Source organism: Protopterus annectens, chromosome 9.part0, assembly GCF_019279795.1.
Source record: "Protopterus annectens isolate FY-2018-M chromosome 9.part0, PAN1.0, whole genome shotgun sequence".
Lineage (NCBI taxonomy): Eukaryota > Metazoa > Chordata > Ceratodontiformes > Protopteridae > Protopterus > Protopterus annectens.
In genome coordinates this window covers 1596792430-1596808171 of record NC_056743.1, presented here as the reverse complement: position 1 = coordinate 1596808171, position 15742 = coordinate 1596792430, and positions in this window count along the sequence as shown.

The window sequence follows — 15742 nt, the reverse complement described above, 5'->3', positions numbered from 1 at the left end:
CAAATATAAAACAAAAATAAAATAAATAAATATTAAAACAATAAACGTTAAGCACTTTTGTTCCTTTTAGCTATTAACGGGACTTCATCAGAACAGTTAGCTACTAAAACAAAACCCTTATGCACAGGAAGTACTACAAATCAATTTCCTTTTTTAATTGATGCTTAACAATGTTAAAATATACTTTTACAACTCTTTCCTAGAAAAACAGTTAAAAACACTTTCATTCTTAGTGCCTTCTGTGTGGAGTCTGCATGTCCTCCCCGCGGTTGGGTGGGCGTTTGAAAGACATGCGTAAATGGGCGTGCCTTCGTTGAAGGTTGAACGTCGAGCTGGCACCTTGGCGTTCCTGAAAATCTACTGCCAATCATTAGCAGACCGGAGTTCTGCTGTGGCGACCCCTAACCGGGAAAAGCCGAAAGGCAAACAAACATTAAATAAATATAATTCTTATAAATTCAAGACTCTATTATCAAAATAGGTAATAAAGATATTCATTTAACCCTGAGGGAAAAAGGGAGCTTAACTTAACCATCCATTGGAATTCTTTAACTTCAATGTTTAATTCCCACCAACCACAACTAACATTAATAGGCACTACCTCCAGGATCCCAAACTGAAATTTATTAAACCCTTGACATACTAAGGAGTATTCATACAAATAATTACTCATTTTGTCTTAGAAATGACATGTACGTGTTCATATATTCTTTATTCTAAACAATCTTTCAGTTTTCCCCACATAATACATACCACATTTATCACAGATTGTGATATAAATCAAACCTTGGGTGGTACAATTCCCTTTACCTAATCTAATGTGTCTAGAAATACCTTTAACTTCCACAGAAGGTTGTGGATGCCATAACTGAATTTAAGTTGTTCACAAGAAAGTTACATTTTCAACTGACTTTTAAAGAACAACATAATAAAACTGGTAAGGTTGGCTGTGATATGGCTTTGAAGAGGAAGAGCTGTTTTAACACCCCTTTGCATCCTGTTATTTCGGCTTACGAAAAGCATGTTTATCAGAATTTCATCATGCTTCGACTTGTAACAAAAACAGATTTTTCAATCTAACCAAGGATGAATTTAATTTAATGCAGGAAATAAGGAAGAATGAAACCTTAAGAATCATGAAGCCGGACAAGGGAGGGAGTATAGAGTTATCTGATAAAAAAGATTATGTTAATAATCTTTTATTATTATTCCAAGATACTACCAGATATCATGAAGCCTCAAATAATGATTTTTTAGCTCATAGGAAAATACAGTTTTTCTTGGAAGATTCCCTTTTACAGGGGGCTATTTCTGAAGATCTATTTGATTTCCTAAGGAATGAGCATTCCCTGATTCCAGTGACTTTTGGTATTCCAAAAGTCCATAAAGACGTAGAACAGTCACCTTTTAGGGTTATTATTTCAGCTCACAATAGCCCCACTTACTCTTGGGGATGTTTATCGACAGGATTCCTAAAATAGTATTGACTTGCTCCATTATTTATTGAAACATTCTGGGATTTTCTTACTAAGCTAGATATGAATTGGTACAGTGAAGCTTGTTCTTTTGCTACTATCAATGTGGTCGATTTATTCACATCTATTCCCCCATAAAGAAGGTTTAGACTTATTTTATGAAGCGATTCAGATCCTTACAAGGTTTAGTGAAGAACTGATTAATTTTGTTATGTCAGCTATGGAATATGTTTTACTTAACAATTTTTTCACCTTTGAGGGTAAATATTTCAAACAAATTTAAGGGGTAGCTATGGGTGCCAGCTATGCACCCATATATGCTAATTTAGTTCTCTATGCCTAGGAGAAAAGGCATATTTTTGTTCCACATATTCTAAGAACTGGGTAGCATATTATCGTTTTTTTGGACGATATTTTTATTTTGTGGGATTATATCACTGAGACAGCTGATTATTTTGTAGATTATTTAAACAATATTTGTACATATTTTAAGCTTACCTCCACCATGAATAGTGTTTCTATTAACTATCTTGACATTACCCTGTACAAAGACGAGGTGAGGGGTTGTTTTGCATCTAGACTTTATAGAAAAGAAACATTTTCCAATCACTATTTGGATTTTCATAGCAGTCATCCTAAGAATATGAAAAAAGAATATTTTTAAGGGTCAGTTGGTCCGAGTTGCTAGGATGTGTTCTGAGGTGGACGTATTTAAAACAGAAATAGTTACAATTAATGGAATGCTTGAAAATAGAAGCTACCCAGTTAATAAGTTGCAGAAAGCAGTTGATGAAGTCTTATTAGGCTGGGGAAAGAAGTATAAACCCATCTTAGGTGACAAAACTGCAGGCATAATGCCAAAAAGGGCTGGAACTACTTCTAACAAAGATTTTTCCTTATGGTTTTGGGTCTGACGAAGTTAGGGGCATTATGGTAAAAAATTGGATAATATTTAAAAGGAATCTGGATATTCTGGAAATTTGTGGGCAAATACCCCTTTTCATACATAAAACTGGAAGGAATATCAAAAATCTTTTTAAACAAACATACATACATTGAACCCCCTCTAGCTTTGAAGGGTACTAGAAGGTGTGGTTCATGTAAGCAATGTCCCTGTGTTTTAGAAGCTGATTCTGTGGAAGTTAAAGGTATTTCTAGACACATTAGATTAAGTAAAGGGAATTGTGCAACCCGAAGTTTGATTTATATCGCAATCTGTGATAAGTATGGTATGTATGACGTAGGGAAAAATTTAAAGATTATTTAGAAAAGAATATATGAACACTTACATGCCATTTCTAAGGTATATATGAATAATTCTTTCTATAAACACTCTTTAGTATGTCAAAGGTCTAATAAATTTCAGTTTGGAATCCTGGAGGTAGTGCCTATTAATGTTAGGGGTGGTTGGTGGGAATTAGGCATTGAAGTAAAATAATTGCAATGGATTGTTAAGTTAAACTCCCTTTTCCCCCAGGATTAAATGAATATCTTTCTTTATAACCTATTTTGAAGAAAAGACCCTTGAATTTATAAGCATTATATTTATTGAGTAATAAGAATGTGCTTGAAATGTTTTTAACTGTTTTTCTAGGAAAGAGTTGTAAAAGTTTATTTTAACATTGCTAAGTATAAATTAACAAAGGAAATTGATCTGCGGTACTTGCTGTATATAACGGTTGTGTTTTAGTAGTTAACTGTTCTGATGAAGTCCTATTAATAGCTAAAAGGGATGAAAGCACTTAACGTTTATTGTTTTAATAAAGATTCTTTTTATTTTCCGGCTCAGGAGCTTATTGTGTATCATAGACCCAGGGTATCATTATTATTTTTTTTTCTCAAAAATTTTTTTTTATTTTTCAAATACATTTGAATAAATTCCATAATATTTATACATAACATCTTAAATAGCTATGCACACTATTTACACTAGCATGACACTATAACAGATCTTAATGTATACAGTTACTTTATAAGTATGTCCAATCCATTATCAGAGTGTCTGATCAATTACTGTATAGTGTCAATCAATGATAAGACTTTTCCCCAAGGGTTGTTGAGAAATGGCTTTGGATAAATACTTAGTTCTTTAATTTTAATTTTCAGTAATGCTGTGGTCTTCAGTAGGCTATAGAAGTCTTCCAAAGTTGGTATTGTGTTTGTATTCCATCTTCTTGTTATACATCATCTTCTTTTGGCTGTTCCCATTAGGGGTCACCACAGTGGATCATCTGTTTCTATTTCTTCCTGTCCTCTGCATCATGCTCGTTCACACCAACCACCTTCATGTTCTCTCTCACCACATCCATAAACCTTATCTTACGCCTTCCTCTTTTCCTCTTACCTGGCAGCTCCATCCTTAGCATCCTTTTCCCAATATACCCAGCATCCCTCCTCAGCACATGTCCAAACCAACGCAATCTCGCCTCTCTTGCTTTGTCTCCAAACTGTCCAACCTGAGCTGACCCTCTAATATACTGATTCCTAATCCTGTCCATCCTAGTCACACCCAGTGCAAATCTTAACATCTTTAACTCTGCCACATCCAGCTCTGACTCCTGCCTTTTCGTCAATGCCACCGTCTCCAACCCATATAACATAGCTGGTCTCACTACCGTCTTGTAGACCTTCCCTTTCACTCTTACTGGTACCCGTCTGTCACAAATCACTCCTGACACTCTTCGCCACCCATTCCACCCTGCCTGTACTCTCTTCTTCACCTCTCTTCCACACTCACCATTACTCTGAACTGTTGATCCCAAGTACTTAAACTCATTCACCTTTACCAAATCTACTCCCTGCATCCTCACCATTCCTCTACCCTCCCTCTCATTTACACACATATATTCTGTTTTAGCCCTGCTGACCTTCATTCCTCTCCTCTCTAAAGCATATTTCCACCTCTCCAGGGTCTCCTCAACCTGGTCCCTACTCTCACTACATATCACAATGTCATCTGCAAACATCATAGTCCATGTGACCTCCTGTCTAATCTCATCTGTCAACTTTTCCATCACCACTGCAAATAAGAAAGGGCTCAGAGCTGATCCTTGATGTAATCCCACCTCCACCTTAAAAGTATCTGTCACTCCCACCACAGTCCTCACCAGTGTCACACTACCCTTGTACATATCCTGTACCACTCTTACACACTTCTCTGCCACTCCTGACTTCTTCATACAATACCACAACTCCTCTCTAGGCACACTGTCATATTCTTGAGAGATGTGAGGATTCAGTGAGTGTGCTACATTGCTGGGAATTCTATTCCAGATTCCAGGAGCCCCCTCCTCCAGCAAGTTCTATTTATTTCTGTGCTGAGGTTCAAGTCCAACTGAGCATATGGCATATCTGTTTGAGACCCTTGATCCTCTTGGTGAGATACTTTTGGGGGTCTTTTCTATTGCTGCAGGTGTCGGTAAGGGTACATCCCAAAGGGCATTGTATTCTATGATGGGCCTGATGAGGGATGAATAAAGGTGTGAAACTCGTGATGAGGGGGGCTATGTAGAAGGTCATTCTAACCACTTTTATCAATGTGGTTTTCAAGGAGAGATTGCTATCAACTTGGGTCCCCAGGTCCTTTAAACCATGGTGGCACCAGTTATCTGTCTCTGTGTGACTTTTTGAAGGATGTTGTGTCAGCTTGGAGAGTTGATTATGGTGCTCAGTTTTGTAGTCGGAGTCATGTGGCTCCAGCAACTCTCACTCTGTGGGTCTCTGTCTTTGAGCCAGTTTGTGACATAGGTTTATATTTAAGCTGGATAGCTTATCTATATGATCCCAGAGGGGGTATTGTCAAATGCCCCTTTGCAAGTTCCAGATAGGCTGTGTGTGACCTTTCCCTTCATCTCTATGGCTGGTGACTGTTTCAAGAAGTCAACCAGGTTGGTCCCAATGTCTTTGTTTATGAGCTCCATGATGATCCTCTCCATAGCCTCCTGTAGAGGCTGAGATTGTATAGTTGTTTTATTTGAGGGATTACAGCCACTGAGAGCATCAGAGATTTTTGAGGCAGCCCTGCCAGCATAGATACTTGCTCTTTTGGGAGGGTAGGGTGAGAAAGTTTGCACTGAACCTGTCTGCCAGGATATTGTGATGTCTGTGGGTTCAGTGTATTTTGTCATTTAGAATCAACTCAGGAACAAGTCTGGGAGTTGCATCCCAGGTTTCGGGTCTTTGTTTGGGATAGGCATGATCCATGGCATCCTGAGAGATGTCTGTAGAAGAATGCATTTATGGGATTCTGCAGTTTGGGCCATAGTTCCCCATGTCTAGTATGTTGTCCTTGTTGTGGGAGTGGTGACTAGGGAGTGGTGACTTGTCATTTGAGTTCATCATTTCCAGGAACCTTAATAAGGTGCTGGGGCTTGAGTAGTGTGCTGGCAGTGTAGTTGTGTTAGTTTGAAGACCCAATATAATGGTGTGTGGAGAGATTTTCTGTTCTCCAATGTTTTTTGGAGGAAAGGAGGATTCCTCCTGCTGAGAGGGTGGTCTGTAGGAGATGCTATAACTGAAAAGCAGTCTTGCCCACTCTTAGTTGCACATGGATGGTCTCCCCATCAGCTGACAGACACTGATCCCCCTTGAATGACACCAAAATTTTAGCCAATTGTTAAAAAAAATCGATTTATCTTTTTGTACTTGTGGCATCATTCTAGGTGTGCTTTCTCCAAGTCCACAAAGACACAATGCAACTCCTTCTGACCTTCTCTGTATTTCTCCAACAACACTCTCAGAGCAAATATTGCATCTGTAGTGCTCTTTCCTGGCATGAAACCATACTGCTGATCACTAATCATCACCTCCATTCTTAACCTAGCTTCCTCTACTCTTTCCCATAAGTTCAAGCTGTGACTGATCAGTTGTATCCCTCTGTAGTTACTGCAGCTCTGCACATCACCCTTATTCTTAAAGATGGGTACAAAAACACTTTTTCTCCACTCCTCAGGCATCCTCTGACTTTCCAAACTTTCATTAAACAATCTGGTTAAAAAATTCCACTGCCATTTCTTCTAAGCACCTCCATACTTCCACTGGTATGTCATCTGGGCCAACAGCCTTTCCATTCTTCATCCTCTTCATAGCTGTCCTTACTTCCTCCTTGCTAATCTGCTTCACTTCCTGATTCACTATCCCCACAGCATCCTACCTTCTCTCCCTCATATTCTCTTCATTCATCAGCCCTTCAAAGTACTCTTTCCATCTACTCAACACACTCTCCTCACTTGTGAGTATGTTTCCCTCACTGTCCTTTATCACCCTTACCTGCTGAACATCTTTCCCAGCTCTGTCCCTCTGTCTAGCCAATTGGTACAGGTTCTTTTCTCCCTCTTTAGTGTCCAATCTCTCATACAACTCTCCATATGCCTTATCCTTAGCCTTCGCCACCTCTCTCTTTGCCATGCGCCTCATCTCCTTATACTCATGTCTACTTTCTACATCTCTTTGACAATCCCACTTCTTCTTCAAAAGCCTCTTCTTCTGTATACTCTCCTGTACTTCCTCATTCCACCACCATGTCTCCTTGTCCTCCTTCCTCTGTCCAGATGTCACACCAAGCACCTTCCTAGCAGTCTCCCTTACTAGCTCTGCTGTAGTTACCTATAGCTATTCGGTAACTTTTCATTACCTCCCAGTGCCTGTCTTAACTCTTTCCTGAACTCCACCTCACAATCACCCTTTTTTAACTTCCACCATTTAATCCTTGACACTGCTTTCACACTACTCCTCCTCTTCTTGATCACCAACATCATCCTACAGACCACCATTCTATGCTGCTTAACTACACTTTCCCCAGTCACCACTTTACTGTCTCCAATCTCCTTCAGACTGGCCCTCCTACATAGGATATAATCCACCTGTGTGCATCTTCCTCCACTCTTGTACGTCACCCTATGCTCCTCCCTCTTTGTAAAATACATATTCACCACAGCCATGTCCATCCTTTTCACAAAATCCACAATGATCTGACCTTCTGCCTTCCTCTCCTTAACACCATACCTACCCATCACTTCCTCATCCCCTCTGTTCACTTCACCAACATGCCCATTGAAGTCCGCTCCAATCGCTAGTCTCTCACCCTTGGGTACACTCACCATCACTTCATCCAACTCGCTCCAAAATTTTTCTTTCTCATCCATCGCACACCCAACTTGTGGAGCATATGCACTAACAACATTCATCATTACACCATCAATTTCAAGCTTCATAAACATCACTCTGTCAAACACTCTCTTCACCTCCAAAACACTCTTGGCATACTGTTCTGTTAGGATAACCCCTACCCCATTTCTTCTCCCATCCACACCATGATAGAACAATTTGAACCCCCCCCCCCTCCTATACACTTGGCCTTACTTCCCTTCCATCTGGTCTCTTGCATGCACAATATATCAACCTTCCTTCTCTCCATCATATCAGCTAGCTCTCTCCCTATACCAGTCATACTGCCAACATTCAAAGTTCCTACCCTCAGTACTACACTCCTAACCTTCCTCCTCTCTTCCTGCCTTTGGGCATGCCTTCCCCCTCCTCTTCTTCTTCGGCCAACAGTAGCCCAATTTCCGCCAGCACCCTGTTGGCTAACAGTACTGGTGGCGGTCGTTGTTAACCTGGGCCTCGACCAATCCGGTATGTAAATATGAAATGTTCTCCGCATCAGTAATTTGGCAGAGGTTTTATGCCGGATGCCCTTCCTGACGCAACCCTCCCCATTTATCCGGGCTTGGGACCGGCACAAAGAAATGCACTGGCTTGTGCATCCCCAGTGGCTGGGTTATCTTCTTGTTATACACTTCCTTGAAATTGCAAGTATAGTCCATGCTAGATAAATGTTTGACCTATTCAAATGAGGACCTTTGTTCACATTTAATAATACAAGAGGTTTAGTTAAATAAAATGATTCATTAAATAAAGCTTGTAGAAAGTTATTAAAACCATTCCAAAATGGCTTAATGTTAACACAATCAAACAAAATGTGGTTCCAATCTGTATTTTGCACTTGCTCACATCTCCAACATATTCCTTTTATGGAAAAACTAATTTTACTGATTCTGTCTGGGGTTATGAATGCTCTTTGCAAGCATTTCCAATTAAAAACATTCCAGTATTGTGTAAAGGATGTATATTTTATCGATATATATTTGTTTTAATACCATTAGTTAACTCTACTGAGTGTCCTTTTGTTATATATTTCCAATATGAGGTTTTGGGTGTTGTTTTATACTTTATCAATTGTTGTGTCTTTTGGCTTTTCCCGGTTAGGTGTCGCCACAGCGGAACTCTGGTCCGCTAATGATTGGCAGCTGATTTTTAGGTGCCGAGTTGCCAGCCCTGATGCACAACCTTCAACGAAGGTACGCCCATTTACGCATGCATCCATGCAGAAGACGCTCTACCTGAGAATCGAACCGGACAGCATCTTACTGTGAGGCAACAATACTACTGCAGCACCACCACCGCGGATGTTTTATACTTTATCAATATTTTGTAAAATTTTGAAATATTGTTTCCCACGTCAAAGTCATTATATATGATTTGATATATGTATTTCGTAAATTTAGGTATCTCATTGAATGAAGAATTGTTAATTATTCTACTTAAATCTTGTGAATATGACAGAATACTCTGTAAAGTTAGCCAGTCCTGTTGTGGAATTTTGTATGTTGCTTTTATTACTTGCATATCTAAAACTTTTAGTTCTTTGATACATTGAAGCCAGTACTTTATATTCCCAGGAATTAATAATTTCTCTATATATTTTATGTGGAAAGATCTTTGTGACTATAAATGGTGTTAAAAGATAAAACCAGATTTTTAAATCTATATTTGCATTAATAATTTTCCTAAATGAGTCAATGTAATAATTAATCATATGAGTTTTAGTGGGTTTAGTTATGTTATATTGCATACTAATACATATGTGTCATGGCAAATTGTTTTATCTGTTATTTGATTTTTTTTACATCAAATTCATTTATTGATATTATAGCTAGTAATTCTTTCCAATTTGCAGAGTAATTTGGACTTATCCAATCTGAGATTGTTTTAGATATTGATGCTTTTATATATGTTTCTATATCAGGAAAGTTTAATCCTCACTATTTCCATGGTCTGATAAGATGCATTAAAGCTATTCTGTTTCTTTTGGGAAACCATAAAAATTTGATTATGCATGAATTTATTTCTTTAAGTATATTCCTTTCTGGTAACAGTTGTATTGTCAAGGCTATATATAGGATTCTGGGCAGTAAAATCATTTTTATTAACTGTAGTCTATCTTCAAATGTTAATATTATGTTGTTCCATTTTTCCACCAAGATTTTAATTGTTTTGATGATATTATTGTAGTTTTTTGAGACTAATTCATTATTACCCTTGCATAACTCAATTCCTAGGCATTTTAAGGTAGATCCTTGTTTCCCTATGATGTGATCCCCCTTAATCTGCAGTTCTTTTTTTATTTCAAAATAACAATTTTGATTTTGATTTATTGAAATGGAGTCCTGAAGTCATGTGAAATTTGTCAATTAATACATCTAATTCTTCTAATGTCTCTTTTGTATTAGATAATGTTAGTAATATGTCATTAGCAGATAACATTATTTTAGAATTGTATTGCTCATAAACATCTATTCCTTTGATTTTTACATTCTTACAAATTGAATCTGCCAATATTACAATAGCCAGAGCAAACAGAATCGGTGACATGGTACATCCTTGTTTAGTGCCTTTTGTTACATATATATAGATTCAGAGGTAAAAGGACCTAACTTGACATACACTAAATTATTTGTATATATATTCTTTAGGAGATGAACAAAGGATGCAGGAAATTCAAATAGCATTAGGATTTTAAATAAATAGTCCCAATTTAGGGAATCAAAGGCTTTCTCTATATCTAAGCCAATTATGAGTGTTTCTTTATTTTTTTATTAACATAATCTATAAAAGAAATTATCCTTTTAATATTGTCATGTGTGTGTCTATGATATATAAATCCAGTTTGAGGATTATTTATTATTTTGGATAGTGGTATTTTCATTCTGTTAGTTAATATTGTCATAAATATCTTATAGTCATTATTTAATAATGATATAGTTCTATATGAGGTACAGAGGTTTGGGGATTTGTTTTCCTTTAGGATTGGTGTGATTAAGGAATATCTCCAAGAGGGTGATATTAAAACTTGTGACTGATTTCTAATAGAGTTTTATGGAAGAGGGATAGTTTCTTTGAAGGAAAAAGTTTATATATTTCCATAATTATGCCATCTATACCTGGAGCTTTGTCATTTTTACCCTCTTTTATTATATCTGTAATTTCTTTGTAGGATATGGGTGCTTGCAGATCTAGTTTTATTTTTTCTGATTTTTTTTTATATTAGAACATTTTTCATCTAGATTTAATTGATCAATATGTATATTTTCTTTTTGGAAACATTCCAGATAGTGATTTCTATAGGCACCAAGAATGTCACCTATATCTGAGACATTTAACCCTTTCTTTTCATAGAAGATACTTTTAATGTTATTAGCTTTTGATTGTATTTTGATTCTTGTGGATAAATTATGTAGATATTTTGGAGTCATGGCCAAGGTATTAATTTTTAGTTTTTTTAAGCTAAACTAGTTTTATGTGTTAGAATTTTGTTGTATTTATTGTTTAATACTTCTACTTTCTTTTCCATCTCCAAATGATTTTGATTTTTTTCAGCTTTTACTGACAAAAGTTTGGATTGTAGATCTAACAATTCAGAATCCCATTCTCTGATTTTTTTATACCAAGTTACCATATATGTAAGCTATTAATGAGTCCCATATATCATTATTTTATTTATCTCTGTGGTGTAATTGATATCTAGGAAGAACTATAATTCAGATAATTACCAGAGTTTGAGCTCTTTAATTTTAGTTATATATGCTGGAATTCTGGAGTTAAAGATTAATGGTTTGTACCCATTTTGAAGTTTTAGTATCAATGAATTGTGGTCGGAAAAGGGGCAGGGAGTGACTGAGAAACCAATGATTTTAGAGTGTAAGTCATGGGCACCAAATATTTTATCTATTCTAGTTTGGGTACCATATCTGTGATCTTAATGGGAGAACAACAAATATTTATCTTCTTTAAATCTGAAAGTATCTACAAGAGGAATTATTCTACCCACTTGTTTAAAGCTTTTGATACAGCAGATGTACACATATTTTCAGAAATATTAAGTTGTCTTTATAATTATTGGAAATGAAATTCAAGTGTTTTTTAACAGTTCCTGTTCCAATGCCTGGGAACCAGTACAGATTGGCTACAGTCCATATTCTGTTATTATATTTAACTTTTACTAATGCCATAAGGTCTTCTTTATCTTTATACTTATAAATGATTTCTGGGTTAATCACATTTGTTTTCCATAAAATTGTTACCCCTTTTGTCTTTGTCTTATAAGTGGAGTGTGCCAATATCATATATTCCTCAGGATTCCATTTGTAATTGTCATTTGTTTTGAAATGAGTTTCTTGAAGGAAGACAATTTGTGCTTTGTTCACTTTTAAATATTTCAGTAGATTTGATCTCTTGTAAGATTGTTTAAGCCATTTGGTATTTAAAGATAATAAAGTTAAATCCATCTTAGGTTATTTAGACTATGTATTTTTTGTTTTATCGTGACTGCTAAACATTTTCCTCTGATAACTATAAAGTATATGTTTGAGCTTTTAAAGGAAAGTATCAGTTTTATACTTTGAGTGTTAACCTATAAAGTAATGTTTTGGTTAGGCATACTAAAAATGTTTTTGTGAAATAATAAATTTAAATTAATAAATGTTAACAAAACTAAGATCCGCACTAGCCATGGAATGCAAATCATTCCTAATCTGATGGATAAACCTAAATCCATCAGATTATCACTCATACCTTGACAATCCAGAACATCTGAGCTCCATAAATTAAATTATCATATGGAGAATATTTGTAATAGGAATAAGCAATATTTATATTATTTTGAACAGATATAGTACTATTCCAGATTAGACAGAATTCTAATACAATATAAATGTCTACTTATTCTATAAGCAATTAATATTTACATGAAAGATAGATGACAAGCAATTCAATCATAGTAAAGTAGGATGTATCATTTATAAAACCACAGTAAAATATTATAGCACACAGTTATTTAGCATATTCACCCTTATTGATGAAGTCTTTCAAAACTTATTACTTCATATAAATAGATGGTAATAATATTTATACCTAATGTTTATAATACAATGTATTTTACTGGATATATCAGAAGTTATATTTCATTGTTTGCCAGCATTTAAGTAATCACTTTGTTTGTTGCTAACTTACTTAAAGCATCAAGTTTGTTTTATGTGAACATTGAGTGTTAGTGCATTTTAATTATCAGTGCATTCCTCTTCCCCTATTTCCTACACATACGGATTTTCATATCTGTCATATCTTATTATAAAATGAGTGAAATTATACATTAAAAACAACAAATTCACTTATAATGATTAATGATTATAAATTCCCTTTCCATATTTATAAATTGCCATTTTATGGCATAGACTGAAAATTTTTAGATTTAAATGGCAACATTCTATTTTGTATAACCAGCAAAGGTTAAACTGAGTGATTATTGTCAATTTAATACTATTTGCTCAGAATGTGATTGTTACATTCTGTGACATTCCTAGTTCAGGCTTCTATTGTTTTCCTTGAACAACTTTGTCAGTTTTCTGTCATGTATAAAACTTTAGTTACCTTGGTAACAGCTTAAGTATTATGTATGGTCAAGATGGGTTACAAAACCACAATTCAAGTTAAAGCAATTATATGACTTGTTATGCACATTTACTTATATGAGAAAATCATCATGCTTCCCCTTAATGTTCAATATAGTGTATGTAATTTATGACAAGTTAAAACAGTAGTGTTATTATACACATGCCCACATTATTAAACTGAGTGTCTATTGTCAATTTAATACTATTTGTTCAGAATATGATTGTTACATTCTGTGACATTTCATGTTCAGGCTTCTATTGTTTCTCTTGAACATTTTTGTCAGTTTGATGTCATGTATAAAATATTAGTTACCTTGGTAACTGCTTAAGTATTATATATGGTCAAGATGGGTTACAAAAACTACAATTCAAGTTAAAGAATGACATGACTTGTTATGCATATTTATTTATATAAGAAAATCATCATGCTTCCCCTTAATGTTCAATGTAGTGTATGCCATTTATGACAAGTTAAGACAGTAGTGTTATTATACACAAGCCCATGTTATTAATTCCTGTCTTTAATGTCTAAATTCAGCTGACTGCTTCATCTTATATGATGATTATATATTTTATGTTTAGGTTTACTAAAATCATACATTACATAACCATTGTATGTGTGTGTGGTTTTTTTTTTGGCTGTTGCTTAGTTATTTGAGAGACCACAAGCTGTAATGCTTATTCTTACTATTAGCTTCTTCCAAGCATGCTTATACAGTTTCTAGTTTTATGTGAGATTCATAGATGATATGCTGATAATATTTGAAGGTGATGAGCATGTAGCAGTTAATTTAATCAACACACTAAATAACTCTACAGATTTCTTGCAACTAACACATACATTTAACATGTCATCAATCTCATTTTTGAATGTTACTTTAAGTAAAAATGTCCAACAAGAAGTATATGAAGTGGAAATCTTCAGAAAGCCCACGTACTCAAATAAATTTCTCCATTTTTCAAGTGCGCATCCAATGCACCAAAAAAAGTCAATCATTAAGGGCCATTTGGTAAGAGCTGCACGAATTATTACTTTAGACAAAAATTTCAAAGAAGAATGTTTGAACTTAAAACAAATGTTTTTGAATAGAGCATATCCCAGTTCTTTAACAGAAGAACTTATAGAAGAAGTTACAATCAAAAGAAACAATGGCTATTTTAAACCCATTTTAAAACAGCAAACCACTAGGCCTAATAGTCAATTCACTACATGGTGCGGTATAGAAACACAAGGGTTGATACAACAATCTAAAGAGGCGGAGTTCAATTTAGCCTGTGTACTTAGATTTTCTCTGGATTACCATAATTTAAGAGAAATTATAACAAAAAAATCGGGCTATATTGAATGATGATCATACTCTTAGTTCAAAACTGGGAACAACACCTAAAATAGTTTGGAAAAGGGGCTTTAGCTTCAAAGAATTGTTGCAGAAACAGCAATCAGAACATCCTTGGATATTTAATAAGGGTATGATGCAGTGTGGTAATTGCTCCTATTGTCATGCCATGATATCAGGTGCTAAAATTGAGATCAATGGGTTCAAATTACATACCAAAGGTAAATTTAATTGCAACTCGAAAGGAGTTGTTTACGTTGTGGTTTGCCAAGGATGCCCATCTTTTTATATAGGCAAGACCGAGCGCAGGTTAAAAGATAGGGTCTATGAGCACCTTAGAAGTATCAGCTTACAAAAAGAGGATAATGCTTTGGCAAGGCATGTTCTCACTTATCCAGATCATAAGTTTTGTTTTAAAGTAATCGATCAAGTTAAGCAGGATGTGAGGGGAGGCCCCTTTGGTCTACTATTAGAAAAAATGGAGCTATTGTGGCAAATAAAACTTAATGCCTATACAAACCCAGGCTTAAATGAGAAGTGTTCTTTAATGTGCCTATTGAAACTTAAGAGTTTGGATAGGTAACTTCATCACAATCTATGATGTTGGTATTAGAAAATTATTCAAACAGTTGGGAGGTTAAGGATTAGAACTAAAATTCCTTTAGGTTTCAAAGTTCTTTTGTGAGAAATTTCTTCTTATGTCCCTTTGAAGTATCAGAACACACATTCATTAGAGTTTTATGTGTGTTAGTTAATAAGTATTTTCATATATAATTTTAGTGATTTTAATATGTTGAGATGTTAACAAAAACTGAATGAATCTCAGCGGTTTCAATATTATATTTATATATGCATCTATAAGATATTTCTTTAGATGCAAACTAATGTTAGATATTTTATATGTTATATATTAACATTTTATTTATTTGAGTACTGTAATATGTTATTAGTATAACATTATTGGTTTTATACATGTCGGAATTAGAGTTTAGTTATGTTTGATTGGTATCATGATTTTTAGTGAAGTATGGTTGTTGCTGAGTTTAGATTTGCACAAGGCAATTGTAATTAGTCATATTTTATGATTTATTCTAACAAAAGTTAGATTGCTCAAATTATCGTTCAAATAACATAATGTTTT